This window comes from Lactuca serriola, chromosome 6 (genome assembly GCF_051521515.1).
Source record: "Lactuca serriola cultivar US96UC23 chromosome 6, Lser_US96UC23_V15, whole genome shotgun sequence".
Classification (NCBI taxonomy): domain Eukaryota; kingdom Viridiplantae; phylum Streptophyta; class Magnoliopsida; order Asterales; family Asteraceae; genus Lactuca; species Lactuca serriola.
In genome coordinates this window covers 149,012,069-149,040,064 of record NC_136413.1, presented here as the reverse complement: position 1 = coordinate 149,040,064, position 27,996 = coordinate 149,012,069, and the positions used below count along the sequence as shown (strand labels likewise).

The following is a 27,996-nucleotide window of genomic DNA, read 5'->3' as shown; positions in this document are numbered from 1 at the left end:
AAGAAGAAGAAGAAGAAGAAGAAGAAGAAGAAGAAGAAGAAGAAGAAGAAGAAGAAGAAGAAGAAGAAGAAGAAGAAGAAGAAGAGAAGAAGAAGAAGAAGAAGAAGAAGAAGAAGAAGAAGAAGAAGAAGAAGAAGAAGAAGAAGAAGAAGAAGAAGAAGAAGAAAGAAGAAGAAGAAGAAGAAGAAGAAGAAGAAGAAGAAGAAGAAGAAGAAGAAGAAGAAGAAGAAGAAGAAGAAGAAGAAGAAGAAGAGAAGAAGAAGAAGAAGAAGAAGAAGAAGAAGAAGAAGAAGAAGAAGAAGAAGAAGAAGAAGAAGAAGAAGAAGAAGAAGAAGAAGAAGAAGAAGAAGAAGAAGAAGAAGAAGAAGAAGAAGAAAGAAGAAGAAGAAGAAGAAGAAGAAGAAGAAGAAGAAGAAGAAGAAGAAGAAGAAGAAGAAGAAGAAGAAGAAGAAGAAGAAGAAGAAGAAGAAGAAGAAGAAGAAGAAGAAGAAGAAGAAGAGAAGAAGAAGAAGAAGAAGAAGAAGAAGAATGTGGTGATAAGAGCTTGGAGCTTGGAAGCATCTTGGATATGAGATTTCCTTCTTGTTAGCAATCTCCAGGAGGTATAAAGTTTGCATCTTGATCACTCCATCTTTTAAATCTAGTTATTTCTTCCTTTAAGACATCTTTTGTCCCAAAAATGGTGATTCTTGAGCATGACAAGTTCTTGACCCAATAAGATGTCCTTTCAAACCTTTTGGAGGGTCTTAAGTCATAAAAATGTGGTCTTCATAGTTAGTTTTCCTCCATGCATGCTATAGAAGGTCTTAAGGCATTAAGAAGTTAGGATTTTGTGGATAAAGCACTTAATGGACATGCAAAGTCATAAAGTTGGAAACTTTATGACTCTTAGTGGTATTTTGGCCTTGGATCTGAAAGTTGGACGTGAGAGCTTAATGCATTAAGCTCTTATTGAGGATTTGGGAAGTCTAAGTATACGCCCTACGTAACTTGGAGTATACAACGTGTACGTGGTCAACCATCCCGACTGCGGTCAAAGTTCAAGTACACCTCGCATACAAAGTCTTATTCGAATCGGTTGTGTTGACTCGGTTTACATGTTAATTTTGATTAGTTTTGACCAAGGGTATTTTGGGAAAATGTTATTAATTTAGAATAGGTAATGTTTTGGCATTTAGGATTTGGGTGAGTCGGTATTTGGGAGCAAAGTATTGATCAGCTATTCGTCAGAATGTAAGGTGAGTTTTCCTCACTTTACTTATGGGTCGAAGGCACCAAGGCCGGTCTATTGGATTGATATACTGCTATATATTGATACATGATATGCTGAGTATGGGATAGATCCGTAGGACTATATCATAGTTGCTGATATGTGTAGACCGGTAGTTTTGTAGGACTACCTGTGATTTTTGGCTGCATGATTATATGTCTGTTGATTTTGTTTGTTATCTGTTATATGTTGAAATATTGTGTTGGGTTGAGACTTTATTGCTTTAAGCGTGAGTCAACAGACCAGGGGTATTCGATCCTGATGGCTCATAGGACCCGATTGTATTCTAGTCCGATGACTGGGTTGGCCTGATGTATACTAGTATTCCAACCCGATGGCTAAATGGACTTGTTGTATATTGGCATTCCAGTCTGATGACTGATTCGGCCAGGGGTAATCCAGGCCTATGTCTGTAGACTCGGGGGTATTTCAGTCTGATGACTGATTGTACCCAGCAAGCTTGTTTGAATATGATTTGTATATTGTGTGGTGGTACTTTGGGGGAACTCACTATGCTTTGGCTTACAGTTTCTGGTTATGGTTTCAGGTACTTCCGAGGATCGTGAAGGCGAAGACGTGACCGTACACATCCTGATTTTATGTTGTTGATCTTGGGACACTCTATTTTGAACAATGGTTTTGCAAACACTTTTATTAGTAAATGGGTTAATTTGAAAAGTTTAAATTCATTGTGATTTTTAAGATGTTAAAAGTTGGTATTTGAGCGAATTGGAGGAACACCAGTGTGAATCTGTAACATCTCAAGTTTTTGTCATTTGTAGTCCCTGGGGATAACAGGGTAAAGCCATGAAGAGCCTACGGCCTAAATTATAATTTTGGGTCCAGGAGGAGTACGTTGTGCATACATAAGGGTGCGCTGAGCGTAGTAGGGCGCGCCCTAGTACGCTGGGCGTACTCATAACAGAAGGAAACCCTAATATACCGGGTTGGGGGCTATATAAACATCCTTATGGCTCATTTTCTCTCCTCCTTATCAGCCTCCATCTTCCAGAAACACCCCCAACCCCTAGATCTTGTGTGTAAGAGTGAGTTGGTGGTATGTTGAGCTCTTGAAGGTGAAGCCATTGCAATAAATAGTTGAAGAAGGAGATTGGCTTGTAGATCTGAAGTTGTGTTGTGCCATAGAAGCTCTAGAAGGTAAAAGGCTTCAAACTTTATGCTTGTAGGTCATAGATCTAGCCTTTCTAGCATTATGGAACCATTTCTTGTCCCAAAAGTACCAAAATGGTGCATGTGATGATTTGGAAGAGATGAGTTGTCCTTTCAGACCCGTGAAGGGGTTTTGAGTGTTAAAAATGAGGTCCCAATGGCTTAAAATGTCCCATGCATGTAGTAGGAAGGTCTTAATGGATTAAGACCTTAGATTAAGAGCTTTTTGGACGTCCAAAGTGTTAAAGTTTGTGACTTTATGAGTCCTAGGCACATATGGTCACTGGATCTGAGGTTTGGGCTTAAGTGCTTAAGCCATTAAGCACTTATTAGAGTTTTGGCAAAACTCACGTACGCCTTGCGTAAGGTTCTGTATGCCCAGCGTATTGGGTCAATGACCCCGTTTACAGTCAACGCGAGACTCATGTACGCCCGCGTCGCCTTGGGGTACGCCCAACGTACGCCTTCTGTGGGTTTTTTGTGATTTTGGCTTCAGGTGTTGGGCTGTTCATGGACTAGTTGGGCTTGGGCCTTTGCTGGACTTTATGGATATGGTGTTTTGGGCCAAGTCTTGATAGTGGATCTTTGAGTTGGGCCCATTTAGGAAGTTGGGCCCAATTTGGTAAATTGGGCCAATATTAGGCCTTACACATATGGACTTGTAGATCATGGATTGGTATTGGGCCTTGGCCCAAATGAGAGAAAAGGCAAATTGGACTAATATTATTTGTGGGATTCTTGGTCAAGATTAAAATTCCTATTTTTGACTTATTGCTCGCTATTTTGGATAGCTCGGGATTTTTGGCGAGTCGGTGATTCGGGAGTTTGATTCTTCATTTCAGATCGGCTTTTCAAGGTGAGTTATCCTCACTATATCAATAGGGTCTAAGGCAACTAGGCCGACCCTTTATCAGATTTGCATCCCGATATTTGCTTGATATATTTATTGATCTGTTGGATCTGCATCCTCGTAGTTAGGATGGTATTATGCTAGTGACCTAGTTTAGGTTAGTATCCTGGTATATAGGATGATGTTATGTTAGTGACTAGTTAGGTCGGTATCCTGGTTATAGGATGGTTGCTATGTTAGTGATCTGTTAGATCGGTATGATTATCTATTATATACATGCTAGCATATGATATTTATGTGCACATGATTGTTTTATTGGTATGGGGGTTGGGTTGAGGCGGGTCTTGCTTTGTACTGTAGGCCAACATGCCCAGGCGGACCGGATAGACTGCAGGGCCAGGAGGGCACATAGTTAGGCCAAAGGCCCGACGAGCGCTCCAGATAGGCTGAAGGCCCTGAGAGGGCGCACGAGACGTGCCGAGGCTCGAAGACTAGACCAGATAGACTGAAGGCCCGGTGCGGGCGGTCCAGTCAGACTGTAGACTCAGAGAGTACCAGGTAGACCAAAGGCCCGGTGCGGGCGGACCAGTCACACTGTAGACTCGAGATGCATGGTTGTTCTGTGTTTGTTATATGATATATTATGGTTGTATGAGGTTGGTATTTTGGGGGTAACTCACTAAGCTTTCGGGCTTACAGTTTCAGTTTATAGTTTCAGGTTCAGCAGATGGCCGCGAGAAGGCGAAGGCATGACCGTATACTTCCTCGATTTATGTTTATGATTTCTAGGAACTCTAATATTTAAACTATTTTGAAAACAAACTATAATAACTGAATGGTTTTATATGATTTAAAAAGTTTTGAATTGGCTAAAATTTTATAGATGTTATAGAATCCAGTCTCAAACTAAGGAAATGCAAAGCTTTGAAAAATGATTTTAAAAGAAAATCAAGAAAGGTTATGGTATGTACGATCAGCCAGAGCCAGTAAGTAGACCCCAAACTACCAGACTTTTATTTGATATTATCATATGATTAGAATAACATGCTAGTGATATGCTAGGGATCATCAGGAAATGCATGATAGAATTGTCTAATTATGTGATGCATGATAGCCTAGGGATTCTTCCTTATATGGAATTGATATCGTTAATGTAGTTTCTTAGTGTATGAATCAAAATTATATATAACTAAGATTTTATAGCCTGAGAATGTTTGATTTAGCCTTCTTTCTTGTTCCTTTTTTGGTTGTGGTCTTAGGATAGAATCAAGTATTTGACTATCTATAGGATCCAGTGTTATGTATGATTAGCATATACGAGTTCTGCAGGGTTGGTAGAAGTTTCATGGATGAGCTATGTAAACTCAACCAACCCGTTGATGGATGTCTAGACTTCCTCTAGAAGTAAGAATAGGGTGTATGCGTATTCCAGTGAGTATTGTTAGGGTTGTTGTGATGATCTTCTGAGACAAATATTGGTAGGTGTGGAAGGTAGTGTGGGCTCGTACTACTGGAAGCATAAGACACATACACATAACCAGGAAGTCACAACCCGTAGGATTTTGTTGGGTAATGGTTCGTAAGGTGTGATATGTGTTGTATCTGATATCTTCCTGCTTTATTTTCAATATGGTGGTTACGACGCGATTTAAGACAGGATCCGGATCAAGAGCCGAAACGGGTGGCCAACATAGGCCGGAGTTGATTGAGGACCTCGTTATGGAGATAATTTGTGAGGAGGTTGTTTTTATTGTCCGGGTGCAGCTATCGGAGCTGTTTGGGTCTATCAAGACTGCTCTGATGGAGTTTTTCGATAACTAATACGCTTCACTTTCTAAGGCTACTTGTAACAGCCCGGATTCCCCAGGTATTATTCATTCTTATATTTTTGGTAATTTGTGAGGAGACTCGGCGAGTTGGAGCCCAAACCCGCCGAGTATGATCGCGGCTATGGGCACGGGTTCGCGTCTGGACTCGGCGAGTCCAAAAGTGGACTCGGCGAGTCCACGCTGTTTAATGAAACCCTAATTCCCCGGGTTTGGAGCCTATTTAAGGGCACTTATAGCCTCCCATTGCGGCTACCAGTCCCTTGAGAGAACCCTAAGAGAGCTAAAATCGTTTTGGGAGAGAGGAAGTCACTTTTGGGCCTTTGTATTCCTTGTTTAGCAAGAAGAAGGTGGCAAGAGCAAGGAGGAGGTGAGATTCCAGCAGATCCAGAGTCCAGAGGCTTCATTTTGAGGTAATAGTTCGAACCTCCTTCGGTTTTAGGGTTGATCTTTAGAGTTAGGGTTTTCTAACCCCTTTGGAGAGTGATTATGTGAAGCAAATGGTCCCTCTTCGAGTTTGTGTCTTGGATCTGGACTCAAAGAGGTCCAGAGACCCTAAACCTTGGAGCTTTTTGGGTTATTATGGAGTTATTGGACGTAGATTGTCATTTTTGGGACCAAATCTCCTTTTGATGCCTTGTGGTGGTTATACAAGCATAAAGTTTCGAACTTTACGTGACATTCATGCTTGGGAAGGCCAGATCTATGGGTTGGGGAAGCAGATCTGACCTCAGAAGGTCAATAGAGTTTGTACATGGCATGAACTCGTCGAGTTGTTCTTGAGACTCAGTGAGTAGGGTTGGGGTTTCACATAAATTGTTCAGCGAGTAGACTCGCCGGGTTGGGGGATGACCCAGTGAGTCAGGGAGAGTCAATAGGGGGCTGAGTCAAGCCGGAACTCATCGATTTGTTCTTGAGACTCGACGAGTTGAATCGTGGTGGCCCCGCGATTCATGCCAGGTGGAACTCGTCGAGTTAGGGAAGTACTCGACGTGTCAAGAGAGGATCTGAGGGAGTCAGTGAACATGTTTAGACTCGCCGAGTCGCTCTAGTGCACTCGCCGAGTCCGGTCAAAGTTGACCGTTGACCATTGACCAGAGTTGACCAGTGTTGACTTGATAGGGTTAGTCAACCTTAGTTGTGAAAGTGTTAATTAGAGATATATTGTATTATAGGAGGATTATAGCTTGGGGGATCGAGCGCGAGTGATTTCCGGGATTTGCGAGTTATCGAGATACGCGAGGTGAGTCTTCTCACTATACTTTACCTTGAGTAGGTAATCGGAGTTATGTGACAGATTATTTGTATGCTATATGTATGTTATGTGTTGTACTACATTACTTCTATGTGATTTATGTTGTGCATGTTTATAGAGTTGGAACCGGAAGGTTCACAGAGATAGAACCAGAGGGTTCACAGAGTAGGGTCCACGGATCCACAAAGTTATAGCCTCGAGTGGCTAATATGTGTTATGTGTGGTATTTTGGGGAACTCAGTAAGCTTTGTGCTTACAGTGTTTGGTGTTATTTGTTTCAGGTACTAGTGATGACCGTGGGAAGGTGCCGGCTTGATCAGTACACACACACGGGATTTTTATGTTATGAGATCTTGGGATTTTTATAGGACATGGATTGAGTTTCAAACATTGATGTTTTTATGAATATTAAATGAATTATTTTTTTATAAAATGCGAAAAATTGTTTTGAAATTTACGGTGTTACAAGTTGGTATCAGAGCCTTGGTTTGAGGGATTCGAGTATACCTTCGGGCGTATTTGAACTCAAACTAAGGATTTGAGAAGTATTTTCAAAAAGAGTAAAAGATTTTTGGAAAACGCAGAGCAGAGTTGTGTGTACGATCAATCCGCGGCCGAACGGTGATTTCCCAAAATACTCTCATGTTATGTGATATTGATATTGATATGGTGTATTCTCATGCTAGAGTAGGCTAGGTACTCCTATTAGGACTAGAGTGGCCTGATTTGTGATGCCTTAGCCTAGGGAGAGGTGAGCTGCTATGAGATGCTTGAGAGTGAGTAGGTAGCAGCGAGGGGCTTATGAGAGATCAGTTAGAGAGTGGGTTATGCATAATAGAGTACTTTGAACTTGGGATCCGAAGAGGAGGACTTGGGGTGTATTCTGATACGGTGCAGACAATAGTATTGGGCCCGTACTACTGAAAGCACCGGGGCGGTGTACAGCCCAAGTAAGAATCTTTGGAATGCCAAGGATCAGGGAGGAATGAGTTGTCGAGTGTGAGTATGCTCGAATGGATTCTAATTTATCGTATGTTGTATTTCAGAGGTAGATCATGGTGAGGACACGTCTTATGCCTGAGAGCAGTGGGGCCAATTATGAGGAGATCCGCCGGATCATCCATGAGGAGGTGGCTGCGGCCATCAGGGCAGAGATACCAGAGATGTTCGGGTCTATTAAGACCACGTTGATTGAGACTTTCAACGAGCGTTATGCTTCTCTTACTGAGGCTGCTGTTGCAGCGGCCACCGCAGCTATTACTGCCGCGAGGCCGTAGGGTGGCGATGCGTTGCTGTTCCGAGAGTTTAGCAACACAAAACCGTCGGAGTTTGATGGGACCCAGGACCTGGTGGCGGCTATGAGATGGATTTCTGACATAGAGGGGTGTTTCTTCACTTGCTCATCTCCTGAGCATTTGAGAGTTCGGTTCGCGCGGAACCAGCTTCGCTTGGGAGCGAAGGACTGGTGGAAGTTTGTGACGGCGCGCACTTTACGCCTGCTGAGCTTGCGACAGTGACCTAGGAGAGGTTCACTACCATGTTCCGAGATGAGTACGTTCCCTAGGTAGAGAGGGAGAGTTTGGCCCAGGAGTTTCTGACCCTCAAGCAGGGTACTGAGTCTGTTACAGTGATTACCAGGATGTTCCACGAGAGGGCGATGTTCTACCCTGAGCACGTGTCCACTGAGCAGGCACGTATGAGCCGATATTTGAGTATTTTGAAGCGAGACATTCGGGAGTTCGTGGCGAACTCCTCGTACCGGACATTTGTCGAGCTTCAGGAAAATGCCCGGAAGAGGGAGATTGAGCTAGAGACTCAGGCCAGTGAGGAGGTGGAGTCTCAGGGGAGGGATCGGTGACCGGCACAGTTCCAGCCGGCAGCCAAGCGGGCCAAGCTCGCTGATCCCAAATCGGGGAGCCAGAAGGGCCGCACTTGTGGAAAGTGCGGCAACGGTCATGATGGAGTATGTAGAGTTGGATCTTGCTACAAGTGTGGCAAGGAGGGGCATATGGCCAAGGACTGCCCCAAGGGGTTTGTAGTGTGTTTTCACTGCAACCAGACCGGACAGCGAAGGGCGGAGTGTCCGCAGTTGCGGGGATCAGCTCAGGGAGCACCTCAGGGATCTTCCCCTGCCGCCATCAGAGCTACCGAGAGTCGGCCAGTGAAGGCCGAGGCGCTGAGGGCACGAGGGAGAGCCTTTCAGTTGACCGCGGAGGAGGTCCGCGCAGCGGCCGATGTCGTGGCTGGTATGTATTCTTTCGTGTATTTATTTTGATGTTAAGATATTATCCTCATATTATGTTATGCGTAGGTACTTTTCTTGTGAATTATGTACCTGCCTTGGTGTTATTTGACTCGGGTGCGAGTCGGTCTTTTGTATCTTTGGCTTTTAGTCAGCATACCAGTGTTAGTCGTGAGGCGTTGAGTCGGCCTCTGAGAGTTTCCATAGCTGACGAGAGGGTGATATATGCCACGGAGGTTCTCCGGGGGTGCGTGTTCGAGATTTTCGGTGTTGAGTTCCCGATTGATTTGGTTCCTATTGCGATGGGTGAGGTCTGTGTCATTGTGGGCATGGACTGGTTGAGCAGATTCGGTGCGGTTATCGACTACGAGCGACAGCTGGTACCCATACGAGACCCTAGTGGGGGAGTTCTTACGGTGTACGGAGAGGGTACATGTTCTGGGTCAGCATTTTGTTCGGCCGCTAGGGTGAGGCAGTGTCTTCATCAGGGCTCTAAGGGTTTTGTGGCGTATGTGATGGATACGCGAGTGGATTCCGAGAGGCCGAGGTCAGTTGAGGAGGTTCCGATAGTGCATGAGTTTCCGGATGTATTTCCAGAGGAGTTGCCGGGTGTGCCTCCTGCGAGGCAAGTGGAGTTCAGTATCGATTTGGTTCCGGGGGCCGCGCCTATCGCTAAGGTGCCTTATCTCCTTGCATCTCCAGAGATGCAAGAGTTATCCTCGCAGCTTCAGGAGCTGCTGGGAAAGGGTTTTATTCGGCCGAGCAGCTCGCCGTGGGGAGCGCCTATCATGTTTGTCAAGAAGAAGGATGGTTCACACCGGATGTGCATTGATTATCGGGAGTTGAACAATCTGATGGTCAAGAACCGTTACCCGTTACCGAGGATCGACGATTTGTTCGATCAGTTACAGGGAGCATCTTGGTTCTCCAAGAACGATTTGAGGTCTGGATATCATCAGGTGAGGGTGCGAGATGAGGACATCCAGAAGACAACGTTCAGGACGCGTTATGGGCATTACGAATTTGTGGTGATGCCTTTCGGGTTCACCAATGCCCCAGCAGTGTTCATGGATCTCATGAACTGAGTGTGCAGGCCGATGCTGGATCGGTCGGTGATTGTATTCATCGACGACATTTTGGTATATTCGAGATCTAGAGAGCAGCACGAGGAGCATTTGAGGGAGATCCTCGGAGTTCTGAGATCGGAAAGGCTTTATGCCAAATTCTCCAAGTGTGATTTCTGGTTGCGAGAGGTCGAGTTCCTGGGTCATCTCGTTAACCAGAAAGGGATATTGGTCGACCCGGCCAAAGTTGAGGTGGTGATGAGTTGGGAGGTGCTGAGGTCACCCTTCGAGATCAGGAGTTTCCTAGGGTTGGCAGGTTATTATCGGAGATTTATTAAGCATTTCTCTAAGATCGCAGTGCCACTCACCAGGTTGACCCGGAAGGGTGTCGCTTTTTCATAGGGCCCCGAGCAGCAGGCCTCCTTTGAGACACTTCGCCAAAGGTTATGCGAAGCCCCGGTGTTAGCCCTCCCGGAGGGGATGGAGGACTTTGTGGTATACTGTGATGCATCGATCTTGGGGTTGGGAGTGGTGCTGATGCAAAGAGGGCACGTGATAGCATACGCATCGAGGCAGCTGAAACCTCATGAGACGAGGTATCCCACCCATGATCTAGAGTTGGGGGCAGTGGTGTTCGCCCTCAAGATTTGGCGTTACTATCTGTATGGAGTTCGGTGTACGATATACACGGACCATAAGATCCTGAAGTATTTGACGGATCAGCCCAACCTAAATATGCGGCAGAGGAGGTGGTTGGATGTGGTCAAGGATTACGATTGTGAGATTCTGTACCATCCGGGCAAGGGTAATGTGGTAGCCGACGCTCTGAGTTGCAGGGCGGAGAGCGCCCCATTGCGAGGTGTATGTTTGCGATTGACCGTGATGGCTCCGGTGTTGGACACCATTCGTGGAGCACAGGCTGAGGCCGTGAGATCGAAGAACCAGAAGAGAGAGCGAGTTGTTGGGTTGGTATCGGAGTTCGTTACCGATGGTCGGGGGCTTATTGTTGAATATAGTGTCTAAGTCCATAACTATATTTGGTATGTACTTGACCCGACCCGGCATGGTCCATTTGGGTTGCACTTCACCCGAACAATTTATGGATAATATTTGAGAATTGTACAGGTTATGATTTATTAATATATTATAAGTTCTAATATATTAATATAAGATCATATTATTTAATTAGTATTGATCTATAATTAATCTAGGATTAATTTAGAGATCAAAGATATTATTAATTAAATATGGGCTTCTATGTTTATATAGTGTGGGCTAATGCTTATTTGGAATGGGCTAGGCTTGTATGGGAAAGTCCATGGATACTCCATGGAGCTTTAACCCATGGATCTCATGGAAATGAAGAGACATGGGTATTAGGGTTTACATGGATGTAACCCTAATCCATCACACTATATAAAGGAGGCTTTGGTTCTTGAAATCACACTAGTTGACACTTGTTGAGGTGAGGGCCGATTTCAAGATAGTAGTGACTATTCTCTCAAAGTTCCAAGTTTGTGGTGATTTGTGATTTCCATTTGAGGCATCCACACTATTGGTGCTAGGCTCTAAAACTCCAAGGAATCAACTACAACTACAAGGTAAGTGTTTCTACTAGCTTTATTTGATTCAAGTTCCCCATGCCATGCTAGTTAGGATATGAACCTTGGAAAAATAAGTATTTGCATGTATCTTAGACAAACATAGATCCAAGGTTTATTAGGGTTGCATGTACACTTAGGAAGTGTTAGAATGCTCAAAACCCATCAGTGGTATCAGAGACTAGGCTTGTTTGTTTGATACTTGATGCAAAATAGTTGAAAAGGTCGAAAAACTTGTTGTCTCCCTGATGAACTCGCCGAGTCCATGGGGGGACTCGCCGAGTTTACATGTATCTTCAACCTACTCGCCGAGTAGGTTCATGCACTCGGCGAGTAGGAGCCACAGAGTGCAGATTTTCGACTTTAGTTGCTGGAAATGGACTAGAAACATTACCCTAAACTGTTTCGGTACTTGAAAACTTGTTTTAGATGGTGTAATGTCCTTACTAATCCATTGACAACAACTAGTTATCAAAATTACAAAGTTTTAAGTGTAATTTTTTATTCATGAAAGTGTTCATATTCATGTTCTTGATCTTATGATGTTTAGATGATCATAGGAATTATTTGTAACCTATGTGGTAGATTAATTCTTGATCATTATGTGTTTTAATGGAGTCCATAACTTGTCCTCAAGTTATGGAAAACCAAAAGTCACTTGAATTAAAAAATCCTTTAAAGAACACAAGAGTTAGAAAAATGAAGAGTCTTCATTTTATTACTCTATTAAACTCATAAGTTACAAGAAGTGAAAAAGTTTTGAAAGTTTACAAAACTTGCCCTCAAGTTTTGGAACAAGTAAAGTCATGCTAAAAACTTTAGTTCCAACCCTTAGAATTTTAAAAGTTAAAATTCAACCCTTATACTTATATTATTATGATTTAATAATTATATATATATATATATATATATATATATATATATATATGTATGTATAAGAACAAAGTCGTCTTATCGCTAGTACGCCTCATTCACGAAGCCGGTCTATAAGGTGGGTATAAGGTTGTTGCCTATAAAATGGAAACTTAATGGGTGTCCACTCTCACCCACCGCTTGCTTGACTGGTGGAGGGTCATTAGCTGAACGGGTAAGACAAGGACTTATAAATTCTCATTAAAAGTATGATGAATATTACAAGTAACTAAATGTTTTATTAAATTCCCAATCTTAGTTACTTTAGGAAAAATGTGAATAAGGTGCTAATCCATGAAATTACACTTTACACTTTGTCTAAGTCGTTAGTGGAGCGTGTGTGGTTAAGTGGCACACTAATTTGGACTTAACAAGGTAGGTAAAGGGTGACTTAATATTTATCATAGTATCGATGGAGCGTGTGTGGTTAACCGGCACATCGATTGAGGGGTAATTTATTAAGGGTACCAAGTAATTTGCATGGTTACTTCACACCTCGTTTTGTGATACTCGGCATCCCAGTCACAAAACTTGGAGGGCACACTCGAGATTGAAACATGCCTTTGAAAAGTTCATTGAATCTCAAAAGAATCTAGGAGTTTCTTAGAACCAAATTTAATATTTTAATATTTCGACTTTGGTGGAAATTGGTGAATCGTCATTCACCTACCTTTCAAATATGTTATTACTTAGATTACGGCATACCTCTTCTAAGTATAATATATTGTGATTGGATCCTAGCCTTAATACTACATTTGGGTGTTTTATTAAGGACTATCTCTATATCTAAACTAAAACCTTCTTTCTTCTTTTCAGATGTCTGCAAACACTACTGCTTCTGGCTCTACTCCCAATGGCTCCTTTACCTTTATGAACTTATGTGGGAAAGTCACTTTTGATGGATCCAAGTTTAATGAATGGATCAGAAACATCAGAATGATTACTCACTACGAGGACAAGGAATATGTCCTTGATAAGGAACTTAAGGAGATTGATGAGTCAGTTTCTACTCCTCAAGAGATCGCTGAGTTTAGGGCACATGAAAGAGATGCCACCAAAGTGGCATGCATCATGATGGCCACAATGACCGCGGATCTCCAAAAATCCTATGAAGATTTCTACCCTATGAGATGCACCAAGACTTGATGGAAAGATACCATCAAGGTGCTCGTCAAGAGAGGTATGAAATCATCTCCTCCATGATAACAACTCGCATGAAGGATGGTGAACCCATCACGGGCCACATGCAGAAAATGCAAAGATTTGTGGACCATTTGTTGAAGCTCAATGTGAACTTCCCCGAGGAGCTAGCAATAGATATCATTTTGCACTCCTTTCCTTCATGTTATGATCAATTCCGCATGACATACCACATGAACAAGGAATAGGTCACTCTCAGAAAACTTCAAGGACTCTTAAAGACCGCAGAAAGTGGTCTTAAGGGTAAGGCGATTGTTACTACTCCTACTCCTACCAACTCCGCCCCTGTCTTGGCAATCGGGAAAGGACGAGGGAAGAAGAGAAAGAGTTCTTCGAAGGGTACCAAGGTTAGGACCCTTGATGGCTCTTCTTCAAGTGGAACCAAGAAAGGTTTCATCACTCCTTCTTCTGACCCAAAAGAGGCTGAATGCTTCTATTGCCATGAAAAGGCACATTGGAAGCGGAATTGCCCAAAGTACCAGCAAGATGTAAAGGATGGGAAAGTTAAACCCAACCATGCAGGTATTTACACTATCATTTCTAATAACTCACCCCATTCTAAATCTTGGGTCCTTGATACCGGTGGTGGTATTCATATTTGGTGTGACTTGCAGGGACTAAGAAGAAGTGAGAATGTGGAGCAAGGAAGAATAAACTTAATCATGGGGAATAGGAAAGTTACACCTGTCACCAAGATTGGAGTTTATACTTTGTCGCTAAGTAGTGGGTTTAGTTTAGATTTGAATAAGTGTTGTTATTCGCCAGAAATGGCAACAAATATTATTTCCTTTCATGCATTGTATAAACAAGGTTTTACCTTTTCATTTAATAATCAAGTCGGTTCTATTGATGCTTTCTTTAATAATGTTCTTTATTTTAAAGCATTACCTTGTGATGGCGTGTATGAAACAGTATCTGTGGTTGATAACTTAGGAAATAATGTGATGTGTATTGATTATATTAATAATAATAACTTGGATAAAGCATCATTATGGCATTGTCGACTTGGACATATAAGCAAGAAGCGCATAGGCCAACCCCAAAAGGATGGAGTCTTGGAATCATTTGACCTAAAGTCAGATGATAGTTGCGAATCGTGCTTACTTGGAAAAATGACAAAGTCACCCTTCACAGGTTCTTGTGAGAGGGGTGAAGGTTTGTTGGACCTAGTACACACGGATGTGTGTGGACCATTCAAACATGCCACAAGGGATGCTAATCGTTATTATTTGACTTTTTACTGATGATTACAGTAGATATGGATATGTCTATTTAATCAAGCATAAGTCAGAGACTTTCGAAAGGTTTAAGGAATTTAAACAGGAAGTCGAGAATCAATTGGGCAGGAACATTAAGATGCTTCGATCCGATCGTGGTGGTGAGTATCTTAGTTCAGAGTTCCTCGACTATCTAAGGGAATGTGGGATAGTCTCACAATTGACACCTCCCAGGACACCACAGTTGAATGGTGTAGCTGAGAGGCGTAATCGAAACTTGTTGGATATGGTTTGTTCCATGATGAGTCGAGCTTCTCTACCAATCTCATTTTGGGGGTATGCCTTAGAGACTGCCGCCCATATCCTTAATCTAGTCCCTACAAAGAAAGTTGCCAAAACTCCTCATGAAATGTAGACTGGTAAAGTACCCAAACTAGACCACATCAAGATTTGGGGTTGCGAAGCTTTTGTGAGGCGCGAGTCTCATGATAAGCTAGAACCCCGAAGCAAGAGGTGTATTTTCATCGGCTACCCACAAAGATCCTTTGGTTACCTCTTTTACAGACCTAGTGGTAATGTGGTCTTTGTAGCAAGAAGAGGAGTCTTTCGTGAGAGAGAATTTATAAGCCAAGGAGACAGTGGGAGGCAAATTGACCTTGAAGAACTTCAAGAGTCAAGTGGTGAAGGAACTTCAAACCCTAGCCCTCAACTTGAGGAGGAAACTCCTGTTGAGCCAATTGACGATTCTGTACCTCTGAGACGTTCCACGAGAGTTAGGAATGCACCTGAGCACTACTATGGTTTTCATATTACTGCGGAAGGTGAGACACTTATTAGTGATGAGACACTAGTAGGTCTGGATGAACCTAACAGTTACGCGGAAGCCATGGCAGGCCCCGAGTCTGCGAAATGGAAAGAGGCTATGGATAGCGAGATACAATCCATGTATGACAATCAAGTTTGGAACTTGGTTGAGAATGTACCAGGTCGTAAGACTGTAGGGTGCAAATGGGTCTTCAAGAAGAAGACCGACATGGATGGTAAAGTACACACTTATAAGGCTAGACTGGTTGCAAAGGGCTTCTCTCAAATTCCTGGAGTGGACTATGATGAGACCTTTTCTCCAGTAGCCAAGATTAAGTCTATTCGGGTTCTGTTAGCCATAGCTGCTTTTCATGACTATGAAATATGGCAAATGGATGTCAAAACCGCTTTCCTTAATGGAAAGTTGGCTAAAGATGTTTACATGAGTCAGCCAGAGGGTTTTGTCAGCAACGAGTACCCTAATAGAGTGTGTAAGCTTGAGAAATCCATTTATGGATTGAAGCAAGCACCTCGCAGATGGAATCTTTGCTTTGATGAAAAGGTCAGGGAATTTGGCTTTTCTAGGAGTGAAGATGAATCTTGTGTTAATGTCAAGGCTAGTGGGAGTATAGTCAGCTTCTTGGTATTGTATGTGGATGACATACTACTCATAGGAAATGACATCCCAACTTTGCAGGAAGTTAAGTCCTGGCTTGGGAAGTGTTTCTCTATGAAGGACCTAGGAGAAGCTGCCTATATTCTAGGGATAAGGATTTTGAGAGACCGGAGTAAAAGACTAATTGGACTTAGTCAAAGTACCTACTTGGACAAAGTGTTGAAAAGATTCAACATGCATAATTCCAAGAAAGGTGAGTTACCCATTCAGAGTAACGCCAGATTGAGTAAGACACAAAGCCCTAGTACTGAGGCTGAGATAGCATAAATAAGTCGACTTCCTTATGCTTCAGCTGTAGGATCGATCATGTATGCTATGACGTGTACTCGACTTGATGTAGCCTTTGCTTTGAGCATGGTTAGTAGGTATCAGGGGAACCCTGGCAAGGAACACTGGACTGCGGTAAAGAATATCCTCAAGTACCTACGAAGGACTAAGGACTGGGTCCTTACCTTTGGTGGGAGTGACGACTTGAGAGTTGTAGGGTATAGTGATGCTAGCTTCCAGACTGATAGGGATAATTTCCGCTCTCAGTCAGGCTGGGTCTTTACCTTAAACGGAGGAGCAATCACTTGGAAGAGTTCCAAGCAGGAGACAGTGACTGATTCCACTTGTGAATCAGAGTATATAGCAGCAAGCGAGGCAGCAAAGGAGGCTATATGGCTAAAGAACTTCATCGGAGACCTTGGAGTTGTACCAGCTATAAAAGAGCCAATGGAGATTTTCTGTGACAGCAATAGTGCGGTTGCCTTAGCCAAGGAACCAAGAGATCATGGGAGATCCAGACACATTGACAGAAAATATCACTTCATCAGACATCGAATAGAAGAAGGAATTCTCGTGGCTAAGAGGGTATCATCGGATGAGAACCCAGCAGATCCCCTCATGAAGGGACTGAGTAGGGTTAAGCATCTCCAACATGCTCGGAGCATAGGGCTGAAGGATGATATGAGTTTTAGTAGTTAGATAAATTATGAAATTTGTAAAGTGTAATTGACATTAGATGATGAATAAAAAGTGTTTTATTTATGAGTAAAGTGTTGCTATCTCTTGTCAATCGTTTACTATATTTCTTTTGCATGTTTTGACTTCCAGAATAATTATGTTTGGTAGATCATATTATTCAAACCTCCACAGTCGGTCGTATGTCGGAAGTAGGTATGAATCAAGACTGTCATGATTGGTTGGAGAGGTCTAAGGAGTTGGACATGGCTACAACAATCATGAGTGCTCATAAGTTCTGAGCATTGGACTCAACCCACGCTCACTGGAATCACTTCATGGAATTTTATCTCGAGTGATCGTGAGACGGTAATATCATATAAGTCTTCAAACCTAGAGATATGATTTGTTACTTACAAGTTGATTATGCATTGATTGTACGAAAACGCATTGGTAACTCGATGTTATAAAACGTGCCTTTGTGTATAATTCAATGAGTGGTAGAACACACACATGAGTCGAAGTTTATCTGTTCCTTCTTGGATTAGAAGCTGATATCTGGGCCCCTCGATGATTGTGTTTTGACCTATGTACCGGGCCCGGTCAGAACTAAGTTGATGTGTTCAATTACGTTCTTTGTCAAACAAATCGGAAATCGGGAAACAAACTGTTGGACAATAAGTAAGACATTGTTCCATGTATTTGTCCGGCTGATATCTAGAATAGAGGATTATATGATCACTTATCTAAATGTGGCATTCTAGTTCAATAGAGTTTAAAGAGCTACGATTGCTGATCGGTTCCTGAAGTCATACTTGTAACTATAGTTATTAGACTTATCCAAGTGGGAGACTGTTGGATATAGTGTCTAAGTCCATAACTATATTTGGTATGTACTTGATCCGACCCGGCATGGTCCATTTGGGTTGCACTCCACCCGAACAATTTATGGATAATATTTGAGAATAATACAGGTTATGATTTATTAATATATTATAAGTTCTAATATATTAATATAAGATCATATTATTTAATTAGTATTGATCTATAATTAATCTAGGATTAATTTATAGATCAAAGATATTACTAATTAAATATGGGATTCTATGTTTATATAGTGTGGGCTAATGCTTATTTGGAATGGGCTAGGCTTGTATGGGAAAGTCCATGGATACTCCATGGAGCTTTAACCCATGGATCTCATGGAAATGAAGAGTCATGGGTATTAGGGCTTACATGGATGTAAGCCTAATCCATCACACTATATAAAGGAGGCTTTGGTTCTTGAAATCACACTAGTTGACACTTGTTGAGGTGAGGGCCGATTTCAAGATAGTAGTGACTATTCTCTCAAAGTTCCAAGTTTTTGGTGATTTGTGATTTCCATTTGAGGCATCCACACTATTGGTGCTAGGCTCTAAAACTCCAAGGAATCAACTACAACTACAAGGTAAGTGTTTCTACTAGCTTTATTTGATTCAAGTTCCCCATTCCATGCTAGTTAGGATATGAACCTTGGAAAAATAATTATTTGCATGTATCTTAGACAAACATAGATCCAAGGTTTATTAGGGTTGCATGTACACTTAGGAAGTGTTAGAATGCTCAAAACCCATCACTTATGACTTTTCAGGGGCGTATATGGGTACCGTTTGTGGGAGGGGCGCGTACCATTTTGATGGAAGAGCCTCATTGGTCGAAATTCTCGATCCATCCTGGGGCCACTAAGATGTATTTGGACCTGAGGAGGGAGTATTGGTGGCCCTGTATGAAGAGGGATGTTGCGTGGTTTGTTGAGAGGTGCTTAACCTGCCGTAGGGTTAAGGCCGAGCACCAGAGACCGCATGGTAAGTTGCAGCCATTGGTGGTTCCTGAATGAAAGTGGGAACAGATCACCATGGATTTTATCACCAAATTGCCAAGGACTGCTAGGGGAGTCGATGCAATTTGGGTGATTGTGGACAGGTTGATGAAGAGTGCCCACTTCCTTGATATTAGTGAGAGCTCCTCCGCAGAGAAGTTAGCAGAGATGTACGTGAGGGAAGTGGTATCTCTGCATGGGGTGACGATCTCGATTGTTTCAGACTGGGATGTACGTTTCACTTCCAGATTCTGGAAGAAGTTTCATGAGGAGTTGGGTACTAGGCTGCATTTTAGTACCGCATATCACCCCCAGACAGACGGACATAGTGAGCGGACGATTCAGACGCTTGAAGACATGCTTCGGGCATGTGTGTTGAATTTCGGGGGGAGTTGGGATACATACTTGCCCTTAGCAGAGTTTTCCTACAACAACAGCCATCATTCGAGCATTGGTATGCCGCCCTTTGAGCTGTTGTATGGGAGGAGGTGTCGGACCCCCATTTGCTGGGGAGAGGTTGGTCAGCGTGTGATGGGCAGTACAAAGATCGTGCTTCAGACGACAGAGCAGATCCGGCAGGTCAGACAGAGGTTGTTGACCGCTCAGAGTCGTCAGAAGAGTTATGCGGACAGACGCCGGTCCGAGCTTGAGTTTCTGGTCGGCGACTTTGTGCTCCTGAAGGTCTCTCCTTGGAAAGGAGTGATTCGATTCAGGAAGAGGGGCAAGTTGGGGACCCGACATATTGGTCCATTCCGGGTGGTCGCGAGGGTAGGCAGGGTAGCCTATCGTTTGGAATTGCCAGCAGAGTTGGGACATATTCACGACACTTTCCACGTGTCGCAATTGCAGAAGTGTATAGCCGATGAGTCGGCAGTGGTTCCATTAGAGGATATTCAGGTGGATGCGAGCATGAATTATGCTGAGAGACCAGTGGCAATCAGAGATCGGAAAATCAAGTTTCTGAGGAACAAGGAGGTACCCTTGGCTTTGTTTCAGTGGCAGCATCGGAAGGGGTCCGAGATGACTTGGGAGCCGAAGCGTGAGATGCGTGAGCAGCATCCGGAGTTATTTGCAGAGCGAGACTTCGAGGGCGAAGTCTAGTTCTAGTGGGGGAGAATTGTAACAGCCCGGATTCCCCAGGTATTATTCATTCTTATATTTTTGGTAATTTGTGAGGAGACTCGGCGAGTTGGAGCCCAAACTCGCCGAGTATGATCGCGGCTATGGGCATGGGTTCGCGTTTGGACTCGGCGACTCCAAAAGTGGACTCGGCGAGTCCACGCTGTTTAACGAAACCCTAATTCCCCAGGTTTGGAGCCTATTTAAGGGCACTTATAGCCTCCCATTGCGGCTACAAGTCCCTTGAGAGAACCCTAAGAGAGCTAAAATCGTTTTGGGAGAGACGAAGTCACTTTTGGGCCTTTGTATTCCTTGTTTAGCAAGAAGAAGGTGGCAAGAGCAAGGAGGAGATGATATTCCAGCAGATCCAGAGTCTAGAGGCTTCATTTTGAGGTAATAGTTCGAACCTCCTTCGGTTTTAGGGTTGATCTTTAGAGTTAGTGTTTTCAAACCCCTTTTGAGAGTGATTATGTGAAGCAAATGGTACCTCTTCGAGTTTGTGCCTTGGATCTGGACTCAAAGAGGTCCAGAGACCCTAACCCTTGGAGCTTTTTGGGTTATTATGGAGTTATTGGACCTAGATTGTCATTTTTGGGACCAAATCTCCTTTTGATTCCTTGTGGGGGTTATACAAGCATCAAGTTTAGAACTTTACGTGACATTCATGCTTGGGAAGGCCAGATCTATGGGTTGGGGAAGCAGATCTGACCTCAGAAGGTCAATAGAGTTTGTGCATGGCATGAACTCGCCGAGTTGTTCTTGAGACTCGGCGAGTAGGGTTGGGGTTTCACATAAATTGTTCAACGAGTAGACTCGTCGGGTTGGGGGATGACCCAGTGCGTCAGGGAGAGTCAATAGGGGGCTGAGTCAAGTCGGAACTCGCCGAGTTGTTCTTGAGACTCGGCGAGTTGAGTCGTGGTGGCCCCGCGATTGATGCCAGGTGGAACTCGTCGAGTTAGGGAAGTACTCGACGTGTCAAGAAAGGATCCGAAGGAGTCAGTGAACACGTTTAGACTCGCCGAGTCGCTCTAGTGCACTCGCCGAGTCCGGTCAAAGTTGACCGTTGACCATTGACCAGTGTTGACTTGATAGGGTTAGTCAACCTTAGTTGTCAAAGTGTTAATTAGAGATATATTGTATTATAGGAGGATTATAGCTCGGGGTATCGAGCGCGAGTGATTTCCGGGATTTGCGAGTTATCGAGATACGTTAGGTGAGTCTTCTCACTATACTTTACCTTGAGTAGGTAATCGGAGTTATGTGACAGATTATTTGTATGCTATATGTATGTTATGTGTTGTACTGCATTATTTCTATGTGATTTATGTTGTGCATGTTTATAGAGTTGGAACCGGAAGGTTCACAGAGATAGAACCAGAGGGTTCACAGAGTAGGGTCCACGGATCCACAGAGTTATAGCCTCGAGTGGCTAATATGTGTTATGTGTGGTATTTTGGGGAACTTACTAAGCTTTGTGCTTCTAGTGTTTGGTGTTATTTGTTTCAGGTACTAGTGATGACCGTGGGAAGGCGCCTGCTTGATCAGTACACACACACGGGATTTTTATGTTATGAGATCTTGGGATTTTTATAGGACATGGATTGAGTTTCAAACATTGATGTTTTTATGAATATTAAATGAATTATGTTTTTATAAAATGCGAAAAATTGTTTTGAAATTTACAGTGTTACACTACTGCTATTGCATCCACCACAACCATCGTTACGACATGGATTGGCGCTGTGAGAGCCTTCTAGTACCGGGACTTCGACAATATGAAGCCCTCGGTGTGTAACGGGGTGCATGATCCGATCATCGCCATGAGGTGGTTGTCGGATGTTGAGGGATGTTTCTTTATTTGCTCCTGCCCAAATGTGACATCCCCAAAATCACGGCCAGAAAAGACCGATTTCATTTATGTTTTTTAAAATAATTTCAGAGTAAATCCTTTTGATTTAAAAGAGTTGCGGAATTTGTTCCCAAAACAAAATATGATAAAATAATATTTATCAAAGCATTTCATCAAGAGATGCATGTTCATTATATAATCAAAACTCGGGATGTCATGTTCCGATACATATCATAAAGCATAAACGATAACATTACAAGTCATTCAACAAATATATACATATACAGACTTGTAAACAAAACAACTCGATGATTCATCCATCTTATGCCCTTGCGCCACTTCCTGTAATACAAATAAAACTAAGTGGGTCAGGCTTAGGAGCGTTGTTAGCATATAGGATTTTCAACCCACAATAAATAATTATATTTAAGTTCACCAACCAACAATAACCCGATTACCCATTCCCGTTATCCTCACTTTATGTCCCTAAAACAACATCTATCTTAAGGGACCTAATCTAGGATTTTCATCGGGACGGACATTACTGCTAAGGGGTTTCCTCAACAATAGATATCCTAAAGGCAACCATGAGGGGGATAGAGTACACCGGTGAACACATCATTCACAACACCTACAGGTTATGAACCAGCTAGCGTTCCACTGGACTGTCTAGAAAGAGTCTGTGGTCGTCATCCATACTCCGCTAGATGACTAGGTCAACATCAACAACATCGAGACCTCTCATTTGTTTATCACACATCAACTATCTACCCATGTTCTACCCAACATAATAGTAGATAAAAATATATATTTTTATACATAGTTTAAACCCAGTATAGCATGTTCAATCAATACATATTCCATATAACAGATGAGGCACACACACATAACACGTATTTCTTAGAGAATAAATCAGATCTATGAGATAGAAGAAAGTGAATATACATTCACACTTATAACAACAAAATATACACATAACACGTATTTTATATAAAATACTTCATAATTATGCGTTAGAAGAAAGTAACTACACACTCACTTGGTCAGAAGATGATCGGACAACACTACGACTTGTAGACGTAGTATTCTTGGGTAGATCTGGAAGATCTTCACAAAAACCGAGCTCCTCATGGGCAGAGCTTTGACTCGGGAATCTTACTTCTCAGGATCTTCGGGGCTTCGGGGCTCGGGAATGATACCGAGGCTTCGGGATAATTCTTGCACAAAAAACGATTCAAAAACGCGAGAGAAAGGGAAGAAATGAGCAAAGAACTCGGCTGCCCTCGACATCCTTTTATAGGGGGCTGAAACTTCAATTTACGTTGGGCGTAATATGATATTATGTTGGGCGTAATGAGGATAGGATCGCTGACTCCCCCTGGACAATATCGGTTATTTTATATTTAAATTAAATATCGAAAATATTTAATAAACTTCAAAAATTCATATCTTCCTCATAAAAACTCTGTTTTCGACGTTCTTTATATCCCCACGTAGGTGAGACTACGCTCTACAACTTTTGTTTAGACTCCGTTGGCAAATTTTGAACTTATTTTTATTATTTATTTTTAGTAGGTCGGGACAGGAAAACTCCGTTATAAAATCATAACTTCTTCATCCGACGTCCGTTTTCGCCTATCTTTTTATCGTTTCACTACAATTAACGAGATCTTCGATTCTCGTTTAGATTGTTTTGGCTAAAAACCGCTCGATCTTAAATCGAGTATTCGGGCTGCATACTGTTAAGTCGAAACTTAGAAAAATGATAACTTCCTCATACGAAGTAAGATTTGGGCGTTCTTTTTATGCACACTCTTGGTTTAACGAACTCTACGACTTTCATTTAGATCAGTAAGGCTAAATATCGATCTAACGTAAATTTCACTTTTAACATCATTCAGCGTTGCCGGTTTTATCGCGAAACTTCGACAGATCATAACTTCTTCGTTATAACTCGGATTTCAGCATTCTTTATATCTCCGGAATCCTTGATTCGACCACTACATCTTCATGAAAAGATATCGGGCTTATCTCACACTTAAATTTTGACACTTATTTTATTCTTAATTCATTTAAGCCACACAATTAAGCAATTAAGCATAAAACACATTATATTCAAAGAATACATTCTTATTATTTCAAAATGGGTTACAAAGGTTAACCTAGACTATTACATTGCTATTAATGACAAGCCCAGAAGCACAGGCGTTACACCAAATGACCAGAGGGTCAAGTGTGCTATTAACCTTATTCGGTCTGCATCGAAGGATTGGTGGAGGCGTGTTACAAGTTCATACACTCTAGAGCAACGACTTGTAGTATCATGGGAGCAGTTCTCTGAGATGTTCCCCTTGAAATATGTTCCATTGGTAGAGTGGGAGAGGTGGCTCGGTACTTACTTGGATCTGAGACAGGGGATCGAGTCAGTGACGTAGATCACCAAGATGTTTACAGAGAAAGCTATGTTTTGCCCTGAGTTTACTGCTTATGAGCAAGCTCAAATGACCAGTACTTGAGCATGCTCAAGACGGACATCTGTCATTTAGTTTCTACAAAACACTATGGTTCACTGGCGGATTTGCAAGAGGCCGCCAGGCGGGGGAGATCAAGATGGAGCTCTAGACGAGGGACCAGAGGCAGGCCCCAGCGTAGTCGTAGCCTGCGACAAAGCGGTTCAAGGCCACTGATGTTAGATCTGGAAGTCAGTTAGGCCACACTTATGGGAAGTGCGGCAAGGTTCATGATTGTTCTTGCCGATCTTCTTCTGGATGCCACAAATGTGGCAGGCAGGGCCACATTGTACGGACTACCGTCAGCAGGCTTTAATACCCAGCACCAGGATTTGTTATAACTACGATCAGGTTGGCCATGTGAAGGCCAACTATCCCTTGCTTGCTGCTAGATCGAAGCAGACTCCAACGCAAGCTACTCTGAGGATCAATGATGGGAGCCAGGGTAGGGCGGAGCCCCTTAGGGACCGAGGTCGCGCTTTTCAGCTCACGACGGAGGAGGCTAGGGTGGCACCAGACGATGTGACAGGTATTTTTCTATAATTGTTCTATCGATTATTTTATGGTATGCTTATGTTTATGATTTTGTTAGGTACCTTCCTAGTGAACTCTTTTCCTGATCTTGTGCTTTTTTACTCGGGTGCGTGTCAGTCTTTTGTATCCCAATTGTTCAGTGGGGAGTTTGATATGCCTATTGGGGAGTTAGATTGTCCGTTGTGGGTTTCTATCGCCAACGAACACGAGGTTTCTGCATCCAGAATGTATCACAGCCTTGTATTGGAGATCTTCGAGGTGCCTTATCGGATAGATTTGATCCTTATCCCCATGGGGTATGTATGTGTGATAGTAGGTATGGATTGGCTGAGCAGGTTTGGTACTATGATAGACTACGAGGGCCTGCGAGTAGCATTTTGAACCCCAAGTGAGGGAGAACTGGTTATCTATAAAGAGGGTACCAGGTTTGGTTTAGGTTTTTTTTCGGTAGCCAGGGCTCGACATCATATCCAGCATGGGTGTGCGGTTTATATTGCTTATGTGGTTGATACTCGGGTAGGGGAGCAAGTCTCAGTTTTAGATGTGCAAGTTTTTAGGGAGTTTACCGATGTATTCCTAGAGGATTTACCCGGTGTGTCTCCCGAGAGGTAGGTTCAGTTCAGGATTGATCTAGTGCCAGGTGCGACTCCGATTGCCAAGGCGTCATACCACTTGGCACCGCCCGAGATGCAGGAGTTGTCCTCTCAACTTTAGGAGCTATTAGGCTAGCAGTTCATCAGACCGAGCAGTTCACCGTTGGGAGCACCGATACTGTTCGTCAAGAAAAAGGACAATTCACACCGTATGTGCATTGATTACCAGGAGTTGAGCAAGTTGACGGTGAAGAACAATTATCCCTTTCCGTGGATTGATGACCTCTTTGATCAGATACATGGTGCATCTTGGTGCATCAGGTGAGAGTGAGAAAGGAGGACATGGAGAAGATCGTGTTCTGGACTCCTTTACGAGTTCGTGGTGATGCCATTTGGGCTCACCAATGCGTCTGCAGTCTTTATGGATTTCATGAATCGTGTGTGCAGGCCGATGCCTGACCGATCTGTTATTGTGTTCATTGATGATATATTAGTGTATTCCAAGACCAGTAAGCAGCACGAGGAGCACATTCGAGAGCTTTTGGGAGTATTAAGGTACGAACGGATGTATGCCAAGTTCTCGAAGTATGAGTATTGGTTATGAAAGGTCCAATTCATGGGACATCTCGTTAACCAAGACGGGATTTTAGTCGATCCGGCCAAGATCGAGGTCGTGATGCAGTGGGAGGTTCCAAAATCTCCCTCAGAGATCAGGAGGTTCTTGGGATTCGTGGGATACTATCGAAGATTTATGCAGGACTTCTCCAAGATCGTAGTACTCCTCACTCGTCTGACGAGGAAGGGAGTGGATTTTTGGTAGGGCCCTGAGCAGCAGGTTACTTTTGAGATGCTGCGATAGAGGTTATGTGAGGCCCCAGTGTTGACCCTTCCTGAGGGTATCGAGGATTTCGTGGTGTTCTATGACGCATCCATCACTAATTTGGGGGCGGTCCTTATGCAGAGGGAACAAGTGATTGCTTATGATTTTTGGCAGCTGAAGCCGCATGAGGCGCGATATTCTACTCATGACTTGTAGTTGGGGGCAGTGGTGTTTTCCCTCAAGATTTGGAGACATTATGACTGCGAGATCCTTTACCATCCGTGTAAAGAAAATGTGGTAACGGATGCCGTGAGCTGTAAGTCGGATGGATCTTCAGTTAGATATATGTGTATGAGAATATTCGTTGATTCTCCACTTTGGGATTTGATCAGAGAGGCTCAGCAAAAAGGAGTTAGGAGGGAAAACTGGAAACATGAGAGGATCAGGGGTGAAATCGACAGGTTTTTCACCGATATTCAGGGGTTGTTGAACCGGTGTGTTCAGATTTATGTTCCAGTTTCTAGTGGGATCAGGCAGATAGTATTGGAGGAGGCTCATAAGTATCGCTTTTTCATACACCCGGGAGTCACCAAGATGTATCGGGATTTGAGATTGAGTTACTGGTGTCCGTGTATGAAGAGGGAGATAGCCTGGTATATTGAGAGGTGCTTGACCTGCAGAATGGTCAAGGCCAAGCATCAGAGGCCGCATGGCAAGCTGCAGCCTTTGGAGGTTCTCATGTGGAAGTGAGAACAGATCACCATGCATTTTATTACTAAGTTGTCGAAGACTGACAAGGGATTTGATGCTATATGGGTAATTGTGGATCGATTGACCAAGAGTGCCTACTTTTTGGCCATCTAAGAGAGTTACTTGGCCGAAAAGTTGGCCGATGTGTATGTTCGGGAGATTATTGCTCGGCATGGGGTTCCGGTCTCCATTGTATCTGACCGAGATGTTTGGTTCACTTCCTGGTTTTGGTAGAAGTTCCATGAGAAACTGGGTACGAGACTTCACTTCAACATCGCTTATCATTCGCAAACTGATGGTTAGAGTGAGCGGAACATCTAGAAACCTGAGGATATGTTGCAGGATTGTGTCATAGACTTTGGTGAGAGATGGGATTACTACCTATCTCTTGCGGAGTTCTCTTCCAACAACAATTATCACTCCAACATTGGTTCCCCATCTTTTGAGCTATTGTATGGTCAGAGATATTGTACCATGGTATGTTAGGGAAGGATTGGTCACAAGATCATGGGAAGGACCGAAGTGGTCCTTCAGGCCATGGAGCTCATTCACCAGATCAGGTAGAGGCTGTAGACAGCTCAGAGTCAGCAGAAGAGTTATGTCGACCAACGCTGATCAGAGTTGTAATTTCAGGTTGGCGATATGGTATTACTGAAGGTTTCACCCTGGAAGGGTGTGATACGATTCAGGAAGAGGAGGAAATTGGTTCCCCGATATATTGGATCGTTCTGTCTGATAGTCAGGGTAGGAAGGGTGGCCTACCAATTAGATTTGCCGAGTGAGCTTAGTAAGATCCATAACATTTCCCATGTCTCTCAATTATGGAAGTGTGTGTTGGATGGTAACGCAATGGTCCCTTTGGAGGATATTCAGGTCGATGAGCCCCTGAATTATATTGAGAGGCCGGTGTCTATATTGGAAAGATATATAA

The 27,996-nt window shown here is 43.2% G+C and overlaps 1 pseudogene across 1 annotated transcript in view; it reads left to right on the top strand.

The window, feature by feature from the left end:
* LOC145060255 (cytochrome P450 87A3-like) overlaps positions 1-21,766 on the top strand; it is a 32,882-nt pseudogene extending 11,116 nt beyond the window's left edge. The window contains exon 5 of the transcript XR_013686805.1: positions 21,695-21,766. The product of XR_013686805.1 is annotated as a cytochrome P450 87A3-like (transcript). The remainder of the gene's footprint in view (positions 1-21,694) is intronic.
* Positions 21,767-27,996: the final 6,230 nt, after the last annotated feature.